At 40.5% G+C, this 14,206-nt stretch overlaps 1 pseudogene; it reads right to left on the reverse strand.

Moving 5' to 3' along the window:
• Positions 1-892: 892 nt before the first annotated feature.
• Positions 893-2,761, reverse strand: LOC102177606 (annotated as a pseudogene).
• Positions 2,762-14,206: the final 11,445 nt, after the last annotated feature.

Here is a 14,206-nt window from a genome sequence, read left to right on the forward strand (position 1 = left end):
GACTGCTATTTGCCAAGTGGGCAGCTGAAGCTCTTCTCTGTTTCTGCCCTTCTGGAGAATGATTTTTCTAAGTGGTATACATTTGCCTTTGTAAAGAATCAGAACAATTTGAATGAAGAATTGCTATTAAATGCTGGTTATCTGAAGAGCTTTAGTTATCCAAGTATTGTGAGGAAGTTCAGTTCAGAGTCAAAACCCATCTCAGTGGTTTTAAGATTTCACCAGTTTGGCTCCTGTCATTCTAAGCTACCCGACAGTCCCCCCCACCCTTATTATGACTATTAACTCATTTTTATCTAAACTGATTTTCTCTTAGATGAAATGATACTGTAGTTTATCTTTAGAAACTGCAAGTTGAACAGTGACAAATTTAAGAATTTAACAACAACCCATATGGATTATAGAACTCCTATAATAACAAATATATTTTGGCAATAAACAGAACAAGTCACTAGCTCATTTCTAAAATTCAACATTCCTTGCCCCTCCCCCCCTTTTTTAAGACAGGAGGGTGACTTTAGTCACCAATTGCTCAAAAACACAGGCTGCAGAGAACAAGGATTTGGATTAGCAAACTTGAACCCTATGGAACTCTTTCTTCTTTATGGACCACCCTGGCACAATTGGGCTAGGAGGAAACCCCTAATAACATTAAGGATAGTTCCCCTTAGCCCTCCTCCCATCCCATTGCACCCCACCCTACCAGCCAGAAGCAGAAGTCTTATGAAGAGCTTTTCAGGAGAACATCCTGTTCTGGTTTCTTCTGTTCCAATGGGTTTGCCAAACACCTCCTTGACCTGGGATACAGGCAGAGTTCAAACCAAGTCTATGTTTATGTTGTCAGGATGCTGGTCTCCCTTTTCTGGAAGACTCCTGACTGTGCCCTCTCTGCTTAAATATTGTAGACGCGACTAGTGTTCTTTCGTATGGTAACCAAGGTGTGAGAGATCGGCTGATCTTTAATTTTAGCAATCTCTTCAATCGTATGCAAGGCCAGTCCTGGATGGGAATACCGGCAAGACCTTTTAGAAACCCCATTTGGGAGGAAGTAGGGAGAATTGGTTTCCACGAGGATTCTCTCCAGCGGGATATTTTTCAGAGCATCCCGGGCCTCCCAGGCAGAAGGGTAGGTCAGGACTGCTGTGAAGCCCACGGACATGTTGGGGAAGTAGTTCAGAAGAGGCTCGATGACTTGGTAACTACCAATAAAGCAATGCCTATGGATCTTGTAGTCAGAGGGCACAAGTTTTTTCATGATGCCCAGCAGATCACTGTCAGCTTCTCGGCAGTGGAGCACTATGGGCTTCTTTAGAGACACGGCCAGCTGTAGCTGCTTCTCAAATATCTTCTGCTGCTCTGGGATAGGTGTGCTGCACTTATAGGAATAATCCAAGCCAATTTCTCCATATGCTATAGCCTTGGGGTGCCGTAAGGCTTGCATAATGCTTCTTTCTTGAATGTCATTGTAGCAACTTGCAAAATGGGGGTGACAGCCAAAGGCCCCCCAAGTCATGTCATCTTTCAACATCTCCTCCCATAGACCATTGTTTAGTGTGCGAGGATCAGAGAAATCAGAGATGCAGCCTTGAAATTCCTTAGGGAAGGAGCGGCTATAAACTTCTCTGAACTTGCCAAAGGTCCCTCTGAAACACAGCTTGGAAAACAGCATTTCCAGGTGACAATGGGTATCAATGAAACCCTCTAGGCTTTGCTGCCATTGGTGCTTTGGCAGGTGGGTATCAATGAAACCCAACTCTAGGCTTTGTTCCCACTGGCTCTTTGGCAGGGAATAATATGCATAGCCTCCCTGATGATGTGGTGGGATCTCCTCTTGGAGATGCCATCTCCCCTCCTTCACGTTGGTTTCTGAACCTTTAGAGAAAAGAAATGAATGAGAACTTAGAGACTGACCTTCTGATGCCATCAACTCTCTGGACCAGTCTGAGGAGGCCACTAGAAAACTGGAGGAATAATCACTCCAGTAGCTCTGGCTGCTCCTTCCAGCCAGGTATATGCTGCTGCTGCTGATGCCATGGCCCATGGAAGAGTAGCAAGGAGGCCTGGAACTGCTGGGCCAGTAGCTGGCAGAGTCATGCCAAGGGCCACTGTACCAATTAGGCCAGTAGGTAATCTGCTCAGTTGTGAAGGATGGAGGCTTTGAAGTTTCTGCCACACTGAGTGAGACTGGCTCTTCCTGAGGGAATCCCAATGTAGGAGCCTCACCCAAATCAGACCAGTCACATCCTGAAGAAGGGTGCTCAGTTACCACACCCTGGTTTTGGTGTTTTGGGATTTCTGAAGTATGGTCCTGGCTGTCTGAAAATTTTCGGGCAGAAGAGCCTTCTTCAGAAAAGGATGACTTTGGGTCACCAAGTGGCTTCTGCTCAGGCTGTATCATCACTCTTTTGTCACAGACGCCTCCAATCTCTATATTCTCCACTCTGACCTCTGAGGCTGACATTTTTCCGTGACGACCAGAGAAGGGAATACTGCTGGCTCCTCTTTCTCCAGGGCTGGGCTGCTCTGCTGCACTCCCTTTTGTACTAGCGGCAGCCTCTCCTGGCACTGATGGTCCTGGGACTCCCTGAATTGCCTTCAAGTCGACCATTGATGTGCTTTGGTCTTGCTGACTACCCTGCTTTCTCTGTCCGCCATTTGCTTCCTCAGTATTTTGACCGTCAGCTCTGGCTGCAGATTCTGCGTTTGCAGAGTCACAGGAACTGTTTTTGGGATTAACCTTAGCATCCTTTAGAGAAGCCATTTCTTCTCGAAAGCTAGCGGAACAAATGCAGATGGCGCTAAGGCGATTCCAAAGATGAGAAGAACCTCAAGCACTCCGAATCAGTAGTCTTCGGAGGCTTTTCTACCCACACCGGAGCGTAAGGAATGGGAGAGCTAGGAGGAGGAATTCCCTGGTAGGATGAGGCCCAGGATACCTCGGCTTGAAGGCCACAAGAATGTCCTTTTGGACTTTTAGGTCCTCGGGGCTGCTAGACTCCCCGGGACGTAATATAGAGTTCTAAACTGGCCGGCTGGAGGGGGCCACGTCACTGGGACACCAGAGGATCCACGTTTGCTGGGGGATCCTACCTTAGCGCTGAACTTGCGCCGCTTCCGCGGCTTCGGGACCGCTCTGCTCTCCTTTTTTTCACTCGCCTGTCCCAGTTCTCAGTGTTCTAGTGATGTCAAGGTTCTTCCACTGAGTTCGTGATCTCAAAGGTATTTGGAAAAGTCACAAAGATCCAACATTCACCGAAAGCCGGGTTCGGCGTCCGAAGCCACAGCGTGCCTCGCGGATCACAGACCAATTCCACCCCCCACCCCCGCCTCCAACGGATCTACTTCCGGGTGTCAAAGCACTTCCGGTGACTAGAAAGCACTTCCATTTGGTTTGGAATACGAGGCCCTCGAGAAATATCATAGCCCTCCAAAAGACTACAAGGTGCTTTAAGGACCCCACAGAGGCGCCCCTGAGCTGGCCTGGTGGCCTAGAAGTCCATTTAGCCAACGGAGTGCAGGAGAGCAGGCCGAACCCAGTGCTGGAGAAGGGTGGGGGAAGGGCACAGATCATCCTGCCCACCAGCCCTGGCCACCGGAAGCACTCCTCCAAGCTGGGCCCCACCTTTCTGCCTCTACCTCAGGTCTGTTCCCTCGGCCCAACAGCTGCCCCTCCCCCCACATCCTGCGTCCCAGCCAGCCTACCGTTGGAGCTGCCGCCATTGAAGCCATTGCTGGCTTTTTGTTTCTTTTCTAACCCCCAATTTTTTAAAAAATAAAAAATGTAATTACGGTTTTTAAAAACATAGTTTAAACATACATGGTTTTGAAAACGTAGTTATAATTGTAGCCTATTATCATTTCAGTCCTTTTTTTTCCACTCTGGTTTTTTGTAGCCTAAAAGCATTTCTCTTACTGCTGCATCGTTTTTAAAAACATTATACTAGTGCCTTCAGAATATTCCATGGAACACGTGGATGTGCCATAATTCACCAAATCCTTCCCTTCTTGTTAGATCTGTAATTTCCCCGCTCTAATTTTTTTCTATAATTAAAAAAGATGCTGCAAATAATATCCTTGCGCCATATGTTTCTCCATATTTTGGTTTGTTTCTTTGGGACTGCATGCCCAAAAATGGAGTTAGACAAAGTGTAGGAATTTTAAAATGGCTCCTCATAGCGTCACAGTACCTCAGAATAACTTTAATAATTTAAAATCTCGTAGGTAATGAATAATCCTACCAGGCTCATTTAATATAAATAAACAAAACTAGTGCCTCACAAATAATTTGTTGTTATCTGATAATTTTTGAGTGAATGTTTTCCTTTTTAAAAATTGATCCTGGTACATTTTAAATTGTTTTTATTTTTTTTTAGGATCTTTTAGAAATTAATTAGAAATTTTTAATGAAATAAAATTTTTTCATATTTCCTACAATTTTTAATTTGTATATTGCTTGTTTTTAATTTGTATTTTAGTAACTTATTTTTGAAGTAACTTATTTTTATAGTTAAATTTTAATATTTTTCTGTCATACTTTTCTCTTTTTTTCATAACTCAGAAATCATCATCCTCTCTTTAAGGGCTTTGACACATATACACTTTTTTTTGGAGGGTAAAAGGAACCGATTTGTTATATTTAATCTTATAATCTGTCTGGTATTTATTTGGGGTTATAATTTATTTTAGGTGGAGATATACATTGATACTTTTCTACATTAGTACTTTTTAAACTTAGTAATATGACTCCTCTTTTATCATGTGCTAAATTCCTATATGTAAGAGATTTCCCTGGTGGCTCAGATGGTAAAGCGTCTGCCTGCAATGTGGAAGACCTGGGTTCTATCCCTGGGTTGGGAAGATCCCCTGGGAAGGAAATGGCAATCCACTCCAGTACTGTTGTCTGGAAAATCCCATGGACGGAGGAGCCTGGTAGGCTACAGTCTATGGGGTCGCAAAGTGTCAGACACGACTAAGGGAGTTCATTTTCAACTTCGTCTTTTCAATAGAGCCCATTTCCAGACCATCTATTCTTTTCTACACATTAGTATGTTTCTTATTACTCTGATTTTACACTTTTAATAATCGAGGCATAATAGTAAGGTATAAAATCTGGGAGAGTTATGTCTTTTACATTATGTTTAATTTTCATAATTATCCTTAATAGGATGACCTGTTTATTTTTATCAGATGAAATTAGATCATTTTTTCAAGTCCTTGGAAGACACCAATGAAATATCCACTTGAAATATGTTATTTCAGTGTGTTTATCCAGAATATACTTCACCTGTCCTATTTTTTGTCATGTTCTGTATATTTTAGTAAATATTTTTAGAGTTATATCTAGGTCACAGAGTTTTCATTAAAACTATTTGTATTTTTTTTATTTTTTATTTATTGTGAACCTATTTTGTCCTTCCACTGTATTTTCAGGCTGTCTATGGGGTTGCACAGAGTCGGACACGACTGAAGTGACTTAGCAACAGCAGCATTGCTAGTACATAAGGGTATTTTTGGTTCAGTTGTGGTTATGTTAAAATCTTTTATTTATTGTAGTTTTTCAGCATTTGCCTGTGCCATTATTATGTCTCCTTATAATGACACCTTTGTGTCTTTCTTGCTAATATTTGTACTTCTTACCTTGTCCAGGATGCCTAAAAAATATTAAATCATGATGTTGGTAGGGGCATTTTTGTTTCTGTTCCTGATTGTGTTAGACACATAGTTAAATTAAATATAGTACTGAAAGTTTAGGCTATTGTTTTAAAACAGATGCTTTTTAATCCTGTTAAGGAATTGCTCGAATTTTAAAATGTATGTGGTAGGAAACAGTGTGAGATCATTATATATTTGCTCTTACTTCTTTATTTGGAAACATCTTTGCATCTGTGAGGAAAATGCTGCTTTTTGTGTAGCTGGCTTATAACTCTTATGGACTCCTGAATTTTGTTTGCTTGTATTTTAGTTAGGGTCTTTGCTCTATAAATCATTAAGTAGTGAAATTGCTCTGGAGCGGTAGTTTTCAACCTTGGCTTGCAAACTGTAATCATTTGGGGAGCTTTAAAATCCCTTATACCTGGGCCCAGTCTGAGGCATCCTGATTTCATTGTGTGTGGGTGTGTATAGATGTGGATGTGGCCCAAACATCACGATTTTATAAAGCTCTACAGGTGATTCTAATGTGAAGCTACGGTGAGAACTGTTGCTCCAGAGTTAACTTTTTTCATGGCTTGTCTGTTAGGCGTTGAAATTCACCTTTGTGGCTTTCCAGCGTTTTTATTATCCTAGGGGAGCTATATAAAGTGGTGATTTTCTTTTCCTTGAAATGTTGAAAGAATCCATTAGTAAATCATCCTGGTTGGAGCCTTTGTTGGGGCAATTTTTTGGTAATTTTTAAATTTTTCACTTGGCTATTGTGTTTTGATACTTCACAATTCTTACAGAAAATCACTTATTTAATTGTGGCTTTAAAATTTATTTTCATAAAAGCTTGAATGACTTACAATAAGATAACATCTATCTTATAATTTATTACATCTCTCTGTAATACACTATTGCATTTCTGATTTTATGTTATTACAGTCTTTCTTTATTATCTTTGCTAGTGCAGGGAGCAAAATTTGCCACCTTTGGCATAAAGTTTATTTTGAGCTGAAAGCAGTCAAGGCCCAAAAGACTCAGGAAGAACCTTTGACCTTCTCTCAACTGAGTAAAAGAACTTAGATAAGAGGACCTATTCCTTGAAGGGAGACAGGGAAAAATCTAGCAAAGTGTTGGTTAAAATTCCTCACTGTGTCCCAATGCTTCTGTATGGCCCAGCAAATGTTTGTTTACAGGACATTTGCTTTTTTCATCTTCTTGTGAATTACCTTCTTCTTCTTTGAAGTCCTAAACCCCTTTGCATGAATGCATACTAAGTTGCTTCAGTCATGTCTGACTGTTTGCAACGATATGGACTGTAGCCCACCAGGCTCCTCTGTCCATGGGATTCTCCAGGCAAGAATACTGGAGTGGGTTGCTATGCCTTTCTCTGGGGGATCTTCCCAACCCAGGGATTGAACTTGCGTCTCCTGCATTGCAGGTGGATTCTTTAACAGCTGAGCCACAGGGGAAGCCACCTAAACCCTTATGTCTTTCTTTCTCTTAGATGGCATACAAACTTTAATTGCCTGATGTCCTTGGGCTTTATATTCTTATGAAGCCCCTATATGTACATAATAAAATTTGGGTTTTTTTCCTGTTAATTTTTCTCATTTCAGTTTAATTCTTTAGACCAGTCAGAAGAACCTAGAAGGGTAAAGGAAATTCCCAACCCCCCACACACATCCACACACTAGAATCTTACCTATTTATTTAAAAATCTCTTTTGGATTTTCTTATTACAGTTGTTTTTTCCTGTTAAATATATCTATCTGTGCTTTTATCCTTTTTTGCTTTATTTTCCTAATGATAAATTTTCAAATATTTTTGTTCAATCCATTGCTCATAGTGAATGCATTTCAGAATTACTTGTAGAGCTTTAAAAAAATACTAATGACCTTTTTAATTGCCTCCAAGATTTCAATTTAATTTATTTAGGCTTGAGTATGGTGTTTGTTCTTTTCAGTTCCTAATGAGAAGCTGAGAAGGCTGAGAATCACTGTGTTAGTACATTTACCTGAGTTAGCTGTCTTTAAATTCTCTTACATTATAGTCTAAATCTAGTAATTTGCCCAAGGTTATAGGTTTGCTTGTATCTTACAGATTTGTACCTCTTTAAATTTTATTAAATTTTATACCTATTTTTTTGTATTTTAAAATTTCTTCACCTCATAATAATTAGGGGTGATAATATTTATAGTTAAATGATATATTTTTAGTTGTATTGATGATTGATGGCTATTTTCTGTATTTCAAATTTATTAGACTTTTTTGTAAATTAGCCTGTGCAGGGAAGGAAAATAATTTTCCCTTTACCCTTCTAGGTTCTTGGCTGAGGTGCCTCCTGTAATGAAAGACAGCTTAACTGGAGAAAAACAAACAAGTTTAATAGCATGTTTACCTCCTGTATGGGGCTTCTCAGGTGGTGCTAGTGGTAAAGAAACCACCTGCTAATGCAGGAGACCTAAGAGACACGGGTTTGAACCCTGGGTTGAGAAGCTCTCCTGGAGAAGGAAATGGCAACCCACTCCAGTATTCAGTATTCTTGTAGATTCTTGGCTGAGGTGCCTCCTGTAATGAAAGACAGCTTAACTGGAGAAAAACAAACAAGTTTAATAGCATGTTTATCTCCTGTATACATGGGATATACTAGGAAAACTGAGTAACTCTCCCAAATAGCCCAAGCCACAACCTTAATTACTAGCTCCAGCTAAAGGCAAAAGATGTTGGGGGTGGGGGTGACCTCAGGTGCCCTCACCCTGCAACTGCTTGGAGAAGGGCCTGGGTTCCCAGCCAGAGACTGAGGTTGGATTTGGTGATGAAAGTACCAGATCCCAGCCACTAGACCAGTCGTGAGTGACAAAGGCCCTGGCCGTTTTCCTTTGCCTTTGCAGAATTTCTACAAAGAATTTCTACAGAAACAGAAAATAGTGAAGTAAGTAAAGTATTTATAGGAGGAAAAAGAGTATAGTACATGTGGGTAGACATGGGCAGATTCAGAGGGAGATTCCCTGAGTTGCACCATCGTGGCAGTTTAAATCACTTTTATGGGGTATTTCTTCCAGGTTTTCTTTGGCCAGTCATTTTGATTTGCCTGGTTCACAGTCCATATTTGGTATATCTCAGGATCCTTCCATTTGTGCGCACGCATCTCTTAACCAGGATGGATTTTACCAAAAAGATGAATGGGTAGGCTAGCATTAGTTAATATCATTCCTCTATGAACTTTAAAAGTTTAATGAACTTTTCTGCTCATGTGTGGTCTCCTGACTTCAGGAATGAGAGATATGTGGTCTGGGGCATGGCCCAGCCTCCTCCCTTAATTATCCTGCTATTCTTGTCTTGGAGTCAATAGAGAATGAATCACCAATTGCTTTACCCTGGGCGGGGCCCATGTGTCTCCTGCCTCAGGGTGAGCCAGTTATGGGAGGTTATCAGGCAAAGCACAGTAAAGGACATTGCAGTTGTTATGCAGACTTAAGTTCATGCTTTCTCCATTGTTAAGTTTCCAGAGATTTGCTTTTTAGATATAGTCTTTGTTTTCCTGGCACAGAGAGGGAGATACCCTTACCAATGGAGATTTCCCTTATCATTGTAAATGTCCCTTGTCAACAACAACAACAACAACACCACCACCAAACTATGCATGCTTAGTGGTGTCGAACTCTTTGTGATCCTTTGGACCATAGCCCACCAGGCTCCTTTGTCCATGGGATTTTTCAGGCAAGAATACTAGAGTGAGTTGCCATTTCCTTCTCCAGGGGATCTTCCTGACCCAGGATCCAACCCTTATCTCAACCTGCATCTCCTGTATCTCCTGCATTACAGGCGAATTCTTTACCCAGTGAACCATCTGGGAAGCCCCAAATGTCCCTTACAAGAATGACTTTTACTCAGCTTTCAGAGCTTCTCCTTTCTCTTGCTGTTTCTTAAAAATAATAAGCTCAAGATAATTCTTATTCCAAAGAGGCATATTTTAGGGTGATTTATTCTGTTCCCCTTTACATATGATAAACTTCTTTAAATATATTATTGTCCTCTATAAAGGAGCCATCTAATATACACAATGCAAAATTCGTTACAATTTATTTCCTTAATTCTATGATTCCATAATCACAAGAGAAAGCATTGATTTAATAACAGCTTTTTCAGGAAGAATAAACAACACTGCATTAAATGTACACAAATTTTTGTCTACTAACTAACCTCTAATAGCATGCATTGATCCTTATTGTTATACACCTTCTTTAGTACCTCTCCATTAATGTCTGAACATTATCGGTGTTTCTTTCTTTCCTAACATCTTCTCTAGAAATTCAACTGTAAGTTTTAGACAGTTAGATGTTTGGTTCCTGAGTAATAGCCTTTATAACTCATGCATTGTTCATACTAACTTCACCATCTTTTAAAATTCTGTAATTTATTCTGAGAGATTAGAGTATTGTTTTGCCTTATGATTACATTGGCTAGAACATGATGGACAATCTTCTACACAATTATTTTTGTGTCAATGCTACATCAGATAGTAATATTTAGAAAACATTGTAAGTGAAAATTAGGAATCCAAATTGATGTTAACATCCAGCTATTTGGGATATGCAATGCAAAGCAAAGAATGAAATTGACAATAAAATAGAATTACTTCCCTACAAGGTTAAATTTATGCCTTACTTCAAGTTGCATCTAGATGCTTTATTAAATCCTTATTAAAATGCATTCATGACTGCTTTAAGTTTCTTTTAGCTTTAATGTAAGACGACTCTGATTTCAGAAATATCAACATTAAAATTTTTTCCTTTATAAGGAGGAAATATCATATATCTGTTATTTAAAGCCAATTGATCTCAAATTTTATATCCTCTTGACTAGCATCAAAAATCTGAATGCCTCGGGGATCAGGCACATAACCTTATATAATACAGGGCTTGTGAAGGCCTGTGGGGAATGGAAGGTCACACACCCTGCCAAATGACATTTACATTAGGTTTTCAAGAAAATTATAGCCAGTCTCTAGGACCTTATTTATCTAGTCTCTGCTTGACATCATAAATTATGATAAAACTTTGCATCATTATTATGTTTCTATAAATTTTCATTTCTTGCAATTTTTATTTTAGAGCTTTCTCTCTGGATTCCCTGGTACATCAAGTTCCATTGCAATTAGTTCTTTCACCTTTGTGAGATCACTTTTAATCTATTTGGCATCTATTTTGCTATAGTATTTTGCCATTTTCTCTCCCTCTTCCTTTTCTATCCTTCAATCTCTACTTCTCTGACTTGCTCTCTACATATCATGCTGGAGTTAGTCAGTCCTGTATTCTCAAGGGGCCAGAATATGAACTGTCAGTCTTTCCCTCTTATAGAAATATAGAAGTCCAACCTAAAATAATATCTTTCTTTCTCTTTGTTTCTGTTGAGCATCTTTATTCTCTTTCAATGCATCATTTATTTGATAAATAATGATAATATATGTGACAGTGTTGTCAGCTGATCTCTGGCAGTTTGGTGATACACAAATTTATACCAGTAATATTCAATACATAGAGGTAGGTGGGATATGAATATGCTCTCTACACTTTCCTACACTTCCTACATTTTCCTCTACACTTTACAAAGAAAAGAAAGTTTCAAAGTGAACACTACTATGGGAGTAGATAACTTTTCCTTTCTTCCCTTCTAGATTTTTTCACTGGTTGTTGCTCAGTCTTATCCGACTCTTTGCAACCCCATGGACTGCAGCATGCCAGGCTTCCCTGTCCATCACTATCTCCCGGAGTTTGCTCAAACTCACGTCCATTGAATCAGTGATGCCATCCAATTATCTCATCCCTTCTGCCTTCAGTCTTTCCCAGCATCAGGGTCTTTTCCAATGAGTCAGCTCTTTATATCAGGTAGCCAAAGTATTGGAGGTTTAGCTTCAGCATCAGTCCTTCCAATGAATATTCAGGGTTGATTTCCTTTAGGATGGATGGACTGATTTGATCTCCTTGTTGTCCAGGGGACTCTCAAGAGTCTTCTCTAACACCACACTGGACTAATAATTAAGTTGATGCATGAAAGATTAATGGAAGAAGAAGAAATTTTGTACACATGGGAGCCCCATAAAAATATGAGACATGTCAGCAGTTGGGTTCTTGTTGCTTATATACCATTCGGAGCTAAGGAGACTGGGACAGGGGTCTGGGGCTTCAAAGAGAAGGAAAATCATTTGCAGGAAAATGAGAAGAGCTAGTGTTTGGTAAACAAATGTTTGCCATGCCATGCTGATAAGGCTTTCTGATAGAAAAGGTTTTCTCTGGTAGTAACTCTCTTCCTGGTGCAGGTTTCATATCTAAATTCTTTTAGACAGTTAGTTATTGTTGTTTAGTCACTAAGTTGTGTCCAACTCTTTGTGACCCCATGGATTGTAGCCCACCAGGCTCCTCTGTCCGTGGCATTTTCCAGGCAAGAATACTGGAGATGGTTGCCATTTCTTTCTCCAGGGGATCTTCCTGACCCAGGGATTGAACCCACATCTCCTGCTTTGGCAGTTGGATTTGTCATGCAAGTGTATGTTCCTCGGTTCTTTGTCGTGTCACAACAAAGATTTGGAGTGACGGACATTAAAGCCCTTGGCGCGTCACAGCTCTCAGGTCTTCGATAGACCGTGTTATAGCTCTCAGGCAAATGAGTGTTATAGCTGTATTTTATTTAGAAGATAGCAGGAGAATCCATCCTCAAAGCATGAGGGCATGCCAACCCAAAGACTCGAAGAGAAGAGAGTGGAGGAGTGCGTGGGGGAGGGGGAGAGAGAGAGAAAGAGCACATGCATGCAGGAGAGAAAGTGCTTTGGCTCCTCCTTTTATATGTTTTTTTTCCTCCAACTGGGCCTGCCCTATGCAAATTGGGCTTAGCCAGGAGTCCTGTTTGTTCTACCTGAAGTCTTCACTCTGGTCCTCGGACCTTCTTTTGTTCTATTTTCACGGGCTTTGCCCTTCTTTGTCTTTTCAGTTCAGTTCAGTCACTCAGCCGTGTCTGACTCTTTGCGACCCTGTGACTCACAGCACACCAGGCCTCCCTGTCCATCACCAACTCCCGGAGTTCACTCAGACTCATGTCCATTGAGTCAGTGATGCCATCCAGCCATCTCATCCTCTGTCATCCCCTTCTCCTCCTGCCCCCGATCCCTCCCAGCATCAGAGTCTTTTCCAATGAGTCAACTCTTCACATGAGGTGGCCAAGGTACTGGAGTTTCAGCTTTAGCATCATTCCTTCCAAAGAAATCCCAGGGCTGATCTCCTTCAGAATGGACTGGTTGGATCTCCTTGCAGTCCAAGGGACTCTCAAGAGTCTTCTCCAACACCACAGTTCAAAAGCATCAATTCTTCGGTGCTCAGCCTTCTTCACAGTCCAACTCTCACATACATACATGATCACTGGGAAAACCATAGCCTTGACTAGACGGACCTTAGTCGGCAAAGTAATGTCTCTGCTTTTGAATATGCTATCTAGGTTGGTCATAACTTTTCTTCCAAGGAGTAAGCGTCTTTTAATTTCATGGCTGCAGTCACCATCTGCAGTGATTTTGGAGCCCAAAATAAAGTCTGACACTGTTTCCACTGTTTCCCCATCTATTTGCCATGAAGTGATGGGACCAGATGCCATGATCTTCGTTTTCTGAATGTTGAGCTTTAAGCCAACTTTTTCACTCTCCTCTTCCACTTTCATTAAGAGGCTTTTTAGTTCCTCTTCACTTTCTGCCATAAGGATGGTGTCATCTGCATATCTGAGGTTATTGATATTTCTCCCGGCAATCTTGATTCCAGCTTGTGTTTCTTCCAGTCCAGCGTTTCTCATGATGTACTCTGCATATAAGTTAAATAAGCAGGGTGACAATATACAGCCTTGACGTACTCCTTTTCCTATTTGGAACCAGTCTGCTACTGCCATTTTGGATTCCTTTTCCCTATTCTACCTACCTAATAGATTCCTTACCACTGAGCCGCCTGGGAAGCTTTAGGCAGTTAAAGGGGAAGTAAAACATTCTTCCTGTGTCTGCTGGGCTCTGCTTATCCTTAGTTCAAAATAATCCATGTGCTAAAGTGGCACATTCTAGGGTAGCAGGTATATCTTGCTGCTTCTCACTATCTCTACTGAAAGCTTGATGGAGTCCCAGCTCTTTTGTCCTTTTAGGTGTTCCAGCAACATCTTCCTCCCCATACCTTTAAAAATTGAGATATAACTCATATAACATTTACTATTTTAGTGTTCAATATAATTCAGCATCTCACATCTTTTTCTAAAAATTGAGGTAAAATTTATATGACATAAAATTAATCATTGGCCATTTTAAAGTGTGCAGTTCAGTGGTATCTAATATATTTACAGTGTTGTACAACCATCACCTCTATTTAATTCCAAGACATTTCCATCATCCCAGAAGGAAACCCTGTACCCACCCAACAACACCTGTAAATGTTCACTCAACACAAATATGAAAACTTTTTAGTATTGGGTTTGGCTAACTTTTAACTGAAATCAGGCCAGATAAATTCCCTAAGAAAGCAACTGAATGTAGGACCATTTTATA

Source organism: Capra hircus, assembly GCF_001704415.2.
Source record: "Capra hircus breed San Clemente chromosome X unlocalized genomic scaffold, ASM170441v1, whole genome shotgun sequence".
Lineage (NCBI taxonomy): Eukaryota > Metazoa > Chordata > Mammalia > Artiodactyla > Bovidae > Capra > Capra hircus.